Raw genomic sequence first — 14,933 nt, forward strand, 5'->3', positions numbered from 1 at the left:
CACAGAGAGACACAAATATACAAATATACAAGCATACACATAAACACAAATGCACCCAAAGAAACACATGTCTCACCTATGTTAAAATATGAGTATATACAGATGCCTCTCAACTAAAATATTTTGTCTTGAAAATTCTCTTCTACAACTTTTAATCCTATCAAGTTGGCTGTTTTGTTTTTGTTTTTCCAAATAATATCCCCCTTTACAGCCAAGACTGCCTCAAGATTATAATTCTTCTCTTTCATCTTCTAGAGATCTAGGATCACAGGCCTTACCACAGCTTCAGGCTTAAACTTTTTTTTTTTTTTTTTTTTTTTTGCTTAATAATAGAGTCATAATTAAGTTTTAAATGAAGATCCAGTAATGTTGCTCACTTTAATGATGTAACTTTTAAGCCAAAGAAGGCAGAAACAATATCATAGTAGAAATAGGAAACACTTTATTTTGAAAACCTTGAACATCAGGGCTGAAGAGTGGTTAAAAACACTGACTGTTCTTCCAGAGGACCAAGGTTCTAGTCTCATCAGCACCCACATGACAGCTCACAGCCATTTATAACTCCAGTTCCAGGGGATCCAATGCCCTCTTCTGGTCTTCATGGGCACCAGGGACAGAAATGGGGCACAGACACAGGTAAAACACCAGTGCACATGAAATAAAAGTCAAAATAATGAAAAAAGAAAACTTTGAGAGTTCTTACTGGTCTGTTGGTTGGCTTGCAATCCTGACTGAGCAACTTAGCGAGTCTCTGAACCATAGTCTTTCTAAAATCTAATCTGACAGTATTTATTCACACAATTCTGGAACGATCCGGTTTTGGAAACATTTTCAGCAGCTTGTATCAGTGCTAGAATATCCATAACCCTGTTCCTCAGAGAAAGTTAAGGCATTCTGTCCTCTTTTCCATAATAACCACACAGGTAGGACACATGTGGGAAGCATGGAGAAAACACTAAGTGTTTTAGATCATGTGTTGGGGTAGCATGAGAAAGAAAATCAAATGACCAAACTATTTAAATTACATTTTTCTGAAGGACTCATTCAAGGAGACCACTCTGCAGTTGACTTGCTTGTAGTGTAAGAGGACCCTTGTTTGAAAGCCAAATTAAAGAGAGAGAGAGTCGAGAAGAACTTGCCAATTGAATACACAGATGCTGAGAAAATTGGGAATTCCCCAGCACCCGTGTAAAAGCTGACGGGTAGTTACCTCTCAGTAATTTTAGCCTCCACGGTGGAGACAGGATCCTGAGCAGCCTGCAAGTCACTACTCAACCAGAGGGCTCTGCACTTGAATAAGGGTCTTGCCTCACCAAATAGATGGAAATGGATTAAGGAAGTTTCCCAATATGGCACCGTTCCCTCACATATGCAGACAGAATTGTACACATGCAGTGCACACATCCGTGAAAGAAAAAAAAAATTCTACTTGATGTTGGATGATAATCTCTAAAATATTTCACAGAAGAACCAAGAGAGAATAAATCCTCAGAGCTCTGAGAGAGCTCTTGCGTGTTCACTGACTCCCTCCTCAAGTCTTTTGGTTGTCCAATCTCACTGTCCTGCCTTTCAAATCGCTGACTCCAGAGGCTTATAGTTCCTCTCTCTCTCCCTCCATTTCCGTGTAGTGAACAAGTCACTTGGGATGCCTTTTATTCTTCGTTCCTTTTTTGTCTTCAGGAGTTGTACGGACGTTCTATGCTGTATGATCTTCCTACTGTTTATTTTGGGCTACGTTCTGTTAGGACTCTTGGGTGAGTAACCCAGGTATAGACGATATTTACCATTTGTTTGTGGGTTAAGAAAGCCAGTATCTCATTTTCAAACAGGAGTGACTTTCTTTGTTATTGACGTTGTCTTCTCTGGACATATTTGTTAGCAGATACAGTCAAGATAAACACAGAACGAGAGTACCAAACCCAAGCCCAGGTTAAGTAGGCAAGATAGCAACAAAAAAGGAAGAAGTTTCTACTTTTTAATTTTCTTAAAGAGCTAATTGTATCCATGCTGTTGCCTGCTGTAATAACTAGGGACTAGGTTTGTTTGGGCCATCTATAAACTTGTTTATTCATAACCAGCCAAGGATAAGGAACAGTGATTATGAATTTCACTGGGCAATTCATTGTTTAATTGAACCCTAGGCTCCGCTCTCCTAGAAAGAGACTCTTTGTTGTTGCTGTTGTTAGGTTCACGATTTTTTTTCTAAAATGCAAAAATAAAGAAGACAAGCACATGAAGTTATCTTAAAGAAAACAACAGAAAGAAAACAAAAAACATCATGTATTTTTCCTTTAAAATGTTTTACAGTTGTTGTCAGTATACTAGACTGTTCCACCAAGAGGTATAAATCCTGCCTTCTGGGTATTGACTTAAGAAAATTTGATTTGCCACCATTAGGGTAAGAACCATGGAAATCAGATATTAGCAACAATAATTATGGACATGTGACTAACATGAAGAGACTTGTACTGTGCACAGAGAACACTATAAAACAGTTTGGTCTTCATTTCTATCCTCTAGTAAGAGACGTGCCCTAAAGATGGCAATAAAAAGTATCTCCCGAAAGCTAACCTCTACATCACCATACAAACTATTCAGAATCAGAGAATCCAAAATTCAGAACAGGAAAGTAGGGAGAAGAGAAGTTTAACAGGAATTAACACAAAAGCAAATAATATGCTTTTATAAGGCTTGCAAAACATCTCTCTTGTCCTTAAGCATTTTAACTTTGGGACTTCTAAGCATTTTTGCAGATTAAGCATAACCTGTGGGTTGAATACTATAAAGTATTTTCATATACAAGTGGGATTTTAGCCTGCCTAAGTTCAGGACACACTTTCCTATCCTGTTTGGCTATTTTTACTTCTTGTCATAGAACTGAAATGTGTTGTGTAAGAGGGGGAAGATCTGAAGCCAGGGCAGGGTCTAGATTCTTACACTGTTCAGTGGGGCAGAGACAACTGTTTAACTGCTTCCCTCACTGAGAAGGACAGAAACACTCCTGATTTCCAAGGCCAGTTGTGAGGATGAGCAGCAGTGTCTGCACACATCAGCAGTGCTAGTGAGAGCCCTAGATAATGCAGAAATTATTTAATTGTTCTAAATTGCAATGTTTTAAATGTGATTTACAGTGTTGTCTCTATTAAACCCCATAATTTTGGTTATTAAAGACTGAATGTTCACAAGAACTCCCCAGAAGGTTCCTGCTATGAGGAGCATTCCATGCTAGGCCAAACTCTACAGAAGGTTGAGTCTCCTCAACTATGGGGAACTTCAAAGCTACCTATGTCCCTGGCAGGCTCAGCAGAAGAGCCCTGAACCATAGTTCCTTCTGAAGCAAGATAAGAATGCCACCATTTTGGTCAAGATCTCCACATTCAATTTGTAAATAGTTTAACTAGCATAAAAAGTTGGAGAATAAATGTTCTTCAATCAAAGTCAATGTTCAACATTAAATTAATTCAGTATTTCTTGCAAATTAATTCTGACGCGACTGCCAGTATCAAAAGACTCAAGAAATTCACGAAATACCCACCTACTTACTTTATGCCTCAACTATAGCTGGCTTTGTTGGTTTGATTTCAAAACATAAATTTAAACCCTGCTCTATTTAATACTGGGCTGGAAGAAGACTGAAGGAATACAATTGGCCAGGGTGACTGGAAGTGTTAAGAATGGCCTTAACACTCGAGAAAGAATGAGTCCCTTGAGCAACCGTGTTGACTGTGGTGGTGATGTCCCAAGCACAGTGGTGCCGGCCACAGTGGTTAGATCTTGGTCCTCATGGATTATTTTTTATCCGTAATCTTTTCACGAGCGTCAGTATGTTTATTGGTTACCTTCTGGTGCTGTAATAAAGCATCACACTCCAGGCAACTCACAGGAGCAGAGTTTATTGCGGCTTATGGTTCCGGAGGATAAGGGAGTCAGTCCCCTGTGGAAGCCGAGGCATGGCGGCAGGAAGCTCACCTCTCAGCAGGAGCCGAAGCAGAGAGAAAACAGGAAGGGGCCTGGGGTTTTAAACTCTCAAAGCCCTTCCACCAGAACGGACTTCTTACAATGATGCACCAGCTAAACCTCCCCAAATAGCACGGTCGTCTTGGGGTCCAAATGTTTAAAATATCCAATCCTACCAGGAGCATTTCTCATTCAAACCATCATACCATGTAAGAGACATTTCTATTTCTCAGAAATAAAATATATAGCGGGGAAGACCCTGATCTTCATGCTTTGTGTGGATGTGGCCAGCAAGGGTAATACTTTCACATGAGATAGGCACTTAGCATTCTGCTGACAGAAAGTCTCTCTGCTGGAGTGGATGGAGAGGCATCCGGGTAGAAGGCATCCAATCTGCTTGAGTGATCACATGACATATTATGATAATAGCTCTCTTCTTCACTGGAGGGGATGGAGTTGCAGTTGCTGTCCAATCATTGCAGTAACTAGAAAAAAGGAATAGGAATTCTTGTTTTGTAGCTTGGTCTTTGTAAACCTTGGGCTAACATTATACATAGAAAAATACCACAAATTTAACATTCAACAAATTTTCAGTTTGTTTTTCCAGTTGAACGGGTTAGTCCAGTACTTAAGAAGTACTTCAACTTGGAGCCCAAAGTCTGTTTTTGTTTTTGACGTTTTCCAGGAGTAATTACCCTTATTAGCTGAGAAGATAGGGGTGTCCCTTCAGGGAAGCCCAGAAGCCTGTTGTCCTACTGTGAGAAACCCAAAAATAATGAAAAGCTTCTGAGATGGGGTGAAGGAAGGGTCTGAGCTGGGCACCCATGGTTAATTTCCTGTTGGGAATTTCTGTCTGAGAAACCCCAGTTGGAAGCCAAGCTTTTCTTCAGATTTCCACCTCTTCAGATTATGAGCAAAACACAAGCACATTAAGTCAGCGTGCCTGGAGGTAAACAGCGAAGAGCCAGACAGCCTGGGAAACGCACCTGGGAGCCTTGCTTAGTATTGTCTCTTGGTGGAGCTGTCTTGGGGTATTTGTGTTGTTTTGACCAGGAGACCTAGGTGAGTAGGTGTGTGATCTATGTTTACAGTGAAACTTAGAGAGTTTGAAGGATTATCCCTTATATCCCTTATAGCGATTAGAACAAGTTAGTGTTTTGTTAATCTTGAGATTCACCAGAAAACAAACAAACAAACAAACAAACAATTCCACAATTTTGGGCCAAATTTAAAGCAAACTTTATTATAAATATTAAATTCTGAACAAGAAACGGACTTTAGTCCTGACCATTCTTTGAGATTACCCAGCTGAATGGCCCCAGGCATATGTTGCAGGAGTTTACAAAGACAAACCAATAGGCCACCATATTTTCCCATGAATCCTTGTTATTTTCGAAGAACTACAACCTCCCAGCATTCCAGAAAGTTTTCCTGATTCTTAGGCTGGCGGGACCGTACAGCTTAATTCTGGGACTTACACTTTTTCCATCATAGGGAGAAAATTTCCTATCCCTAAGTAAGGTCACTCACTCATGTACTGTTTTCAAAAACAAAGATAGTTCTAGGATGGACTTTTCCATTCTGTCTGTATAGAAAAGCAAGGGACTGTTTCTATTCAAATAAGTATTATTAACACTTCAAATTTTATTCATTTCATTTTTGATTTATTAATGTAATATTGTAGGTATTTGAGGTGTACAACATATAGGTTTTTAAGGTAAAAGATTGAACCCAGGGCTCCACACATAACCAGAAGCATTCTTCCAACCCAGCTCTATCTCCAGCCCTAACAAGCATTTTGCTATTAACATATCTGTATAATTATTACCATAATTAATCTGATTAATATTCATCTCTTGACATAATTACCTTTTGTGAGGGGGTGAAAGCACTTATGATGTGCTCTTGGAGAAAGTTCAAGTATGCAGTGCACACCCCATGCTGTACCTGAGTCTGCGCTGTGACTTAACAGCTCTGATTTGTTCCTGGCTCCTCCGAGCTCCTGTCATGCCTGCAATGCTGAACTAAGTCCTTACCCATTCCCTCTACCCCTGAAAGTTTGTAACAAGTCAGACTCTTCTTGTTCTAGGAAATTGATTCGAGGCTCTCCCTGGAGGTGGCTCAGGGATTTGGTCCAGAGATGAAGGTTGTTGTCCAAAGAGGTCCCTCTGCTCCATACCCAGAGATGGCACTCTCCCTCACTTCCCTTTGCATAAGGGCACTCTCTCCCCTTCTCCCTCTCCTCTCTCTCCCTCTCTCAATCATGATAAAGGTCCTCTTGAGGCTTTGAAGGGAAAGCCTCTCCTTCTCCTCCCTTCTAAGGTTCCATCACCTTTAACTCCCCCACCACTGTTTCTCTCCAGTGTTCTCTCCCACCCACCTCAGGCCTTGAAGCTTTCTCATTCAGATAAACCTCATACCTGAAGGGGATTATGAATGATGTGTCCTTCCTGGGCCAGCTGTTGCTGTCATCTCCTGTTTTATTTAAAATTTATCTCCTGATCTATGTCTTCCCACTTGCCCCACCCACTCCTCGGTTTCTTCCCAGTGTTCAGCTTTCTGCATGTGAACATCATTCTTGTCAGAGTTCACATTAGTGAGATCAACTGATAAATGGTTGCCATTTTGTGCCTGGGCAGTGTCACTTAGCACAAGACCTCTGAATTCACCCCTGATGTCACAAACAGTAGGAGTTCCCTCTTTTAATGATGTTCTGTGTATTTAACATGTTTTACATGTATATAGTGTGCTTCTGTGCTCACTCTCCTTAGCCATTCATGTGACAGATGCTTAGAATGTCTCTGAGACATGGATATTGTGACTAACACTGCAGTCAATGTGGGAATGCAAACATCTCTTTATTTGTTCTCAGATGTGTCCCCAGAAGGGGCATTGCTGGTCATTTTAATTTCAGTGTTTTGAACAATCTATTTTCCATGATAATTGAGGTAATTTACATTCCCACCTACAAAGCACAAGGGGGCCTTCTGCCGCACACCTCTCCTCAGCACTTGTCACCACGAGGCATCCTGTGGTTCTGTCTTAGGCATAGCTATCCTGAAATGTTCCCTGTTAGACAGACTGGCTCAGGGGCCATGGCTTGCTTTTTGTTTACTTTGAAACCAAAATGGACCTACCTGTTAAGTTATAGGCAAGAAACATTGTTTTACCAAAAGTAAAATAATTTCTTCAATTAAGTAGATTTTTAAAAATTCATTTTCATTATTTTGAGGATGGTTGTACCACATTTTTATTAAAGAAAAATGTGTTGTGCACTAACAGGATGACTGAGAGGCCAGTGTTAAATGTCCTTATGCTTTCTTTATGAGTCCAGATACATTTACAAACTAAGTCACTCGCCCACACTTCTGTTTCAGAAGTCTTCAGTTAAAAGGACATGTTTGGTTTCTGACTGACAATTTGAGCTGGTCTTTAGCACCAGATGATTTTAACTTTTTGTTGGGTTTTCCTGTGCACATCTGTGCTTTCCAGATTTCCTGGTGTGGTTAGCATAAGAGGGACTGGCTTGTACCCGAGGGTGGGGATCCTAAATTCAGCCCTGGGTGTAAGAGGCCACCTGTGAGCTAATAAACATCTTCTCACCCAGGCACCTGGAGACGGCCGCTTCCCCGGCTGCTTCCCCACGCGTTTCTATAGCAGCTATGTCATGAAAGCAGAGCTTCAGATCCAGCTTCATGTGTCCTATTATCTGCTCCATTGCGTTTGTAAATTGCTTGTGTTAAAAAGCCATAAGCACAATCTGGCAGGCCTGTTCCTCACATGTTAAAACAGTTAGGATGTACCTTTGAGGGGTACACACTAATGATGTGAGAACCAACCTCCCCAGCCAGCCAGTGCCTAAGGACGGCCTTAGCTGCCACTCACAGACCTGCGGTTAATTTTTAAGCGTCAGTGTGGAGCAGTCCGGGTCTGATCATTTTTCCTCCTTGACAGAGGACTTTGTGATGGCTGCTTCTCCACTCCAACTAAGAGCACAATAGGGCTCATGCTTTGGAAAACATCGGAAAGGAAGAGGGGGTTAGACAGAAGCCCACACTCTCCGGGGCCGTCAGGGCTTATGTTTCCTTGAGATGAGTGATGACATCATTTGCCCAAATAAGGCTTCACCTGTCCTCTCTGAGCTATCGCAACAAAGTGTATAATTTCTCTTCCTTTCTCCTCCTCCTCTCTTCTCTGTCTCTGTCTCTCTGTCTCTCTGTCTCTCTCTCTCCCTCACACACATACACTATATAAGTAAGCATCAGATTCGGGTAAAGTGTTCCTTTAAAGTTATTTCTAGGAGCTGACAAGATGTCTCCATTTATTCGAATCTTGTCCTGTAAGCATCCATCCGTCCCCAGGAGCCACTTAAAAAACTGGGTGTGGTGGGCGTGGCAGTGCACACCTGAGATGCCCGCTCTGGGGAAGCTGGGAATGATGGGTCTGTAAAGCTCACTGGGCAGTCAACCTCACAGAATTGGTGAGTTCCAGGTGAAAGAGACCCTGTCTTAACAAAACAAAACAAAAAACAAAACAACAACAACAAACCCAAGATGAACAGCACATGAAATCATAACTGAGGTTGACCTCCAGCCCCCTATACACTCCCCCACATACAACACACACATACAATAAGCACACAGGCACACACATGCAGACACACATATACAACAAGCACAAATTCACATACACACATATGTACACACACAAGCACACGCAAACACATACAACACACACAGGCACACACAGAGACACATATACACACATATACACACACAGACCATATACAGACACACATAAACAACACACATGCAGATAGGCACACACACTTACATACAAACACACTTACATACACACAAACACAGACATACACAGACACAGACACAACACACAGGCACATATACACACACAGACATATACACAGACACGTACAGACACAACACACATGCAGATACACTCATACAACACGCACATAGGCACACAGGCACACACACATACATACACCTACAACACACACAGACACACACATACAATACACACAGACACACACATACAACACACAGAGACACACAAGGTTTCTTCTAAAGCAGTGGGTTACTGAAGGGACTAAAACTACTGACTCAAGTGTGTAGAAGCTGCTCTGAGAGCTACTGTTTGGTTTTGTTCGTAACCCAAACAGCTTACCTAACTCCAGAGTCTGCACCTTACCTACTAAGACAGAGACTTTTCATTACTGAAGACATACGGTGAAGGTAGGCTGAGGCCCCTTGACATTGTTTTAACCTTGTTTTTTACTCCATCCCCTCAAGTTTCTACAATGCGATAGCCCAGGTTAGCCTGAAACTCACCATGTTGCCTATGTTCTGTAGCCCAGAGTCCCAAGTGTTGGGAATATGGACATTAGCCTCCTTCTTGTGGGCTCTTCCAGAGGATTCATGTGTTGTCAGGTAAACATTACCTGTGGCTAGTTGAGGGACAGAGGCTATAGTGTCTCCTACGTACTCTTAAAGGTCACTGAGGCCAGCACTCCTTCACATTCTGTTTCTTAGAAGCAAGTCACAGTCTGTCTCACATTTAAAATGTGAGGGATTGTTGGGAGCTGACTTTTAGCAGAAAGCAGCTATCAACTTTGCAGCCATCCCGAGCCATATACCCTGATAAGAGACTTGTTTTTCAGCAGCCTACAACAGCTGGGCACACTCTGACAAACATCTTATTTATCCCACATATCTTGTTTTGTTGTTTAGTGACCACCAGCTGCATGGTGCACGTGTAGAGTCTTCAGCTGTGTTCCCCTGCTTGTGCTTATAAATACCCAGGATTTCCTTGCAAGAGGGGGGACACAATAAGAGAGGAGGCAATAAGAGAGAGACAGTAAGGAGACAGTAAATGAGACCTTGGTCACACAATCTGGTTTGTCTCCATTCTTTGCGTCTCTTCCCCTTCTTCGCCCACTCTCTCTCTTGCTAGACCCTGACCCACAGACCACAGCAGCAGAGTGGTCTGGGACAAAGGGACTAGGCACCTTTCGTAGGGAGATTCTGGCTATAGGAGGATGTCATAGCTGGTGTCTTCACTGCCTATCACTCATGCCTGAGCTTTGGTGTGCCAATGTGTGCATCCTTAACTATGAATTACTTCCTATTTCTCATTTATATTAAGTAGGGGTACTGCATTTGCTTTAAAACATAACATTTTATCAATTCTTTTTTTTTTTTTTTTTTTTTTTTGATTTTTTTCGAGACAGGGTTTCTCTGTGTAGCCCTGGCTGTCCTGGAACTCACTCTGTAGACCAGGCTAGCCTCGAACTCAGAAATCCACCTGCCTCTGCCTCCCAAGTGCTGGGATTAAAGGCGTGCGCCACCACCGCCCGGCTTATCAATTCTTTGAGAATTTCATTCACACATTTAGATCATATTCACCCTGACTCCCCCCAACTCTTCTCAGAATCACTTTCTTTCCCTTCCAATTTTTAGTCCATTTAAAAAAAAAAACAAAAAAACAAAAAAACAAAAAAACAAAAAAAAACCTCCAAGTCCAATTTGTGTTGTCTAGATGCTCATGGGTGTGAGGCCATCCTGAAGCACAGTGGACATTCCACAGGCCACACCCTTAAAGAAAACTGCTTCTCCATCCTTCAGCAGACATTAACTGTATATTGACTTTTTAGGGGAAAAAAAGTTATTTTATTAGTGACCATTATTGCTGGATTTTGAAAGGAACATATTGTAACATATTTGTGTTGGATACTGTAGACTTCTGGGTGACTTGTTAGATAGGTTAGTGATGCAACAATACTGGTCATCTGACAGAGAATGACATGTGTAATCTCCAATTCTTCATGTTGAGAGTGTTTTCAAACAAGCAAACAAATGCCTAGAAACTAGTGAATTTATTTCAGTGAATTAATAATGTATTCTATTTAAGTATCATTACAAATGTAACCAGTATAGAAATTATTGAGTTTTTTTCCATACTATGTTTAAAATATGTATCCGTGAGGATATGGCTTGGTTGGTAGAATGTTTGCCTAGCATTTACCAAAATCCCAGGTCTAAATCTCGGCACCACATAAACCAGGCATAATGATACATACCTATGAGCCCAGAAATCTAGGGGGTAGAAATGGAGAAACAAGCATTTAGCGTCATCCCTGATTACATCTGTCATCCAGCCTGGCTTACACAAGCCCCTGTTTCAAAAGATAAATAATGCAAGTCATGCATTTTTGCATTCATAGTCTATGTTTGTTCTAATAATCCATTTAGTTCTTAGGGACATGTGACTTCCACACCAGATGCCCTGACCTTCTGAACAGTGTCACACAGGGCTTCTGCTGCTTCGGGTCTCCTTTTCTCTCTGCCAGCTGAGAGCACAGAGTCTCCATGCTCCAGCTCAAAAAACACCCATCTGTGTTCTGGCTTCCTCACCAGAGCTGACTGGAGAAGGTAGAAGTCGCTCAGTAAACATGGCAAAAGCTCAGCGCCTGAAGGTGGAGAAAGTATGTCCTTTTTGGCCACCTTCATCTTTATCTCCTTCTGTCTCTGCGTGTCCAGATTCAGCCTGAAGCACCCTCTCCCTCTCCCCTCCCTCTTCCCTGTTGTAGATAGCCCTGGCCTTGTAGTTTGATGCTAATTCCACTTTCCAGGGAGGGGCCTGCAAGAGGAGGAGCAAGTCAGTACACAGGTGACTTCTATTGAAACCTTCTGCCCACCTTAATTTGTAAAATAAAGGCTGGAGCCATGTGATTGGACAGAGAAGGGGAGGTGGAGAGAATAAAGGTTGGTGGGAAGAGAGAGAGGACGACAGAGGAGGAAGACAATGGAGGAGGAAGACAACAGAGAAGATGACGGAGGAGCAGAAGGTGGAAGGACAAATGCATGACTTGGAACACCTACAAGTTATAAGGGTCTCATAGCTGGGGAATAGAGTAGTGAAGTGGTGAATCTGCCCAACCTAGGCACGCAGCTTATATTCATAATTATTGAGTTGTGTTTTCTTTGACTGGTCATATTTGGGTTGGAGATTTACCACAACACTTCCCTACCCATCCCTCTTTGAAAACCAAATGACCAAAGCTTGCAGATTGCCGGTGTCATTTCCTTTCATACATGACAGATGTCAAGTTGTGCTGATATCCTGATTTCCACTGTGTGGGATAGTCTTCTATTTTTTTATTTTTTTATTTTTTCTTTGTCAATGTAACAAATACCTTCAAGAGTTTAAAAAGAAGAAAAAGGCGTGTTGGCTCTTGGTTTCAGTCTGTGGTCACCTGACTTCATTGCTATGCCTGAGGCGAGGCTGAATGTCAGAGTGTGAACACTGGGTGCTTCTCTCCGTGTCAACAGGAAGCAGGGAGAAGATAAGAGGGCCAGGGTCAAGGCATAGCCGAGAAACACTTCCCCCCAGTGACCTACTTCCTTCAGGTAGGCCTTCCTGCCTAATGTTCCCCCACCTTTTGACAATGTCCCCAAATGACAGAGCTGTCAATGGGTAGCCCCACTAACTTCAGCGTCCTCAAGAGCTGATCACCTTTCAGGGTCCTCAACTCTAAACATTCTGCATTAGGGACACTGTAGCAGTTGGAGGGGACACTTCATTTCCTAACCACAGTTCTTACTGTTAACAAGCTCTGTGATTGTCAGCTTTGCACAATTTAAAATTGGCTGAGGAGAGTGTCTCAGTGGGGGACTGTCTAGACAGGTTGGCCTGTGCCCATTGGGAGGTATTGTTTGGGGTTACCTCAACTGCTATAGAAAAAAAACAGCCTTGGAGTGGGCAGCACTGACACTCACACAGGGGGTCGTGAACTCTGACTGGAGTAATTGAGCTGAGCACACACAGGCATACCTGGTTCGTTTCTCTCAGTTGTTGACTATGGCTACAGTGTGATCAGCTGGTTTCAGTGTCTGCTTTGATTGGCTTCTCTGCAGCGATAACATGGCACTGGAGTTACAGTAAGCTTCTCTCCCCTAAGCTGTTTCTCATGTCTTTTTATCACAGCAACAGAAAGAAACTAAAACAAGCTTATTCCTCATGTATTCTTAGCAGGAGTCTTCATTATTTAATCTAATCTTTCTCATTTAAAGAATTATTTTTAATATTTAATATGTTTAAATTTTTATTATGGATGCATTTTCTATTTATTTCATCTGTTTTTGCTTCCTTGCCATTATCTGTGATCTGTTGGATAAGACCAGAGGCCTCATGAAGCAACAGCCCAACATTAAGTTCTGCTTATATCAGTTAAAAGATGTGTAGTTTTGAGAAATAAACTATATATAAAACAGGTTTTATATAAAACTGATGCCAACCTCTCAGAGTTACTGTAAGATGCAGGAATCATATGAGGTCCCAGACATAGTTGAGACTCCTTGATCCATTGCAAGCAGATAATATATCCTATTATAGATATACATACAGATAAATGTATACATATATAGATAGACATCTATATGCATATACATACATGTATATCTATACACACATGTATATATGTATGTATGTATGTATGTATCTATCTATCTATCTCAATCACACGGTTCTTTTGGTTGCTGTTCCTGCCCCACGTCCAAATTGTAATCATTTTCAGTCTCCCCTTTCCGTTGCGTTTGAGAACTCTGACATGCATGCATCCCAGACATGTCTTCTGACCTACATTATACAGTGGTCACTAAGTAAAGTCTTTACTTAGTGGGTAGATGATATAAAAGGGAGAAGACAGCAGGACAGCTACTATTGATGGAGACCCCACCTCCCCTCAACCCCTCTGCTGTGTTTACAGTAACAAGAGCAAGTGTACAATGGGGGTTCCCAGGTTCCCAGATGTTCCTAGATGGCCACAGTGTCCTGTTTACTGGTGTCTCCTTTCTTGTCCCTAATCTTTCCTGGGTCAAGCACCATTGCACCTGTGGAAGCTTCTAGGAGCTGTCCTGTAAACTAGCACATACATCAGAGTTTGGTTCATATTTTGATTTCTGAGAAATAAAGAAAGCTTTAGCTAGCATTACTAATATCCAGAGTGAGTTCTGGGGGTTCAGTAGATTTCTACCTCCATAATTGTCTCTTAGTCTCAGTATTCTATGCATTCTGATACATTGTGTCTGTGTTTTAGTAGTTAATTAGAAAGTTGAGATTCAAAATAATTGAATAATTTGATCTGGGTTATAGGTGATAAGAAATAGATACCTAAATATGGGGTTTACTCTCTAGGCCCCACTCCTTACTGGGGCACTTTTGGGGAAGGGAGAAATCATTCCTTTTTCAGGGTGTGGCCACTGGTTGTCCATGGTCCAGTGAATGGCTCCATACCCTGCACTCATGAGCAATGATACTGCACTTATTAAAAAATGAAGACAAAGGAGGGAGGTGGAGGGGGGAGGTGGGGTGATATGGGGAGTTGGAGGAGAAGTTGGGGGTGATATGGGGGAGGTGGAGGAGGAAATTGGGGTGCTATGAGGAAGTTGGAGGTGGAAATTGGGGTGATATGGTGTTATTGAAAAGGGCGTGATCACATTGCATTTGTAAATGTATGGAATCCTCAAGAGTAAAGAAAAATTACATAAAAAGGAATCAGATGCCTAATTGTTAGTTAATAATTATTTAGTAAAAAAGGATAGAATGTTTTAAGTTAAAGAGGCACATTAAGAAATGGAGTTGAAAAAAAGTAACATATTGTTGGATAAAATTGGATCTCTCTCTCTCTTGGGCTTAACAAATATGGAAGAAACTGAGGCACAGAAACGGTATAATGAGGGTCTGAGTGAGCTCTGGGCACCCCATGCCATCTACACAGCTACTTATAGTTCACTTTCTTTATTCTGGAGAATATGGACAGGAAGACGTGGCGGCAGAAAGCTACCCAGATCTCACAAGATGGAATTCAAGATGAAGCTGATTTGGCATCCGAGACATTAGAGTGAAGTAGACAAAGGGAGCCTTCCTGGTGCTTAACACTGAACAGAGAAGCGTGACTG

The 14,933-nt window shown here is 41.8% G+C and overlaps 1 long non-coding RNA gene across 1 annotated transcript in view; it reads left to right on the forward strand.

The window, feature by feature from the left end:
* Positions 1 to 1,741, forward strand: part of LOC143442162 (uncharacterized) — a 115,114-nt gene extending 113,373 nt beyond the window's left edge. Inside the window, exon 4 of the long non-coding RNA XR_013110180.1 lies at positions 1,681 to 1,741. This is a non-coding gene — a long non-coding RNA (uncharacterized LOC143442162). The remainder of the gene's footprint in view (positions 1 to 1,680) is intronic.
* Positions 1,742 to 14,933: the final 13,192 nt, after the last annotated feature.

This window comes from Arvicanthis niloticus, chromosome 4 (assembly GCF_011762505.2).
Source record: "Arvicanthis niloticus isolate mArvNil1 chromosome 4, mArvNil1.pat.X, whole genome shotgun sequence".
Lineage (NCBI taxonomy): Eukaryota > Metazoa > Chordata > Mammalia > Rodentia > Muridae > Arvicanthis > Arvicanthis niloticus.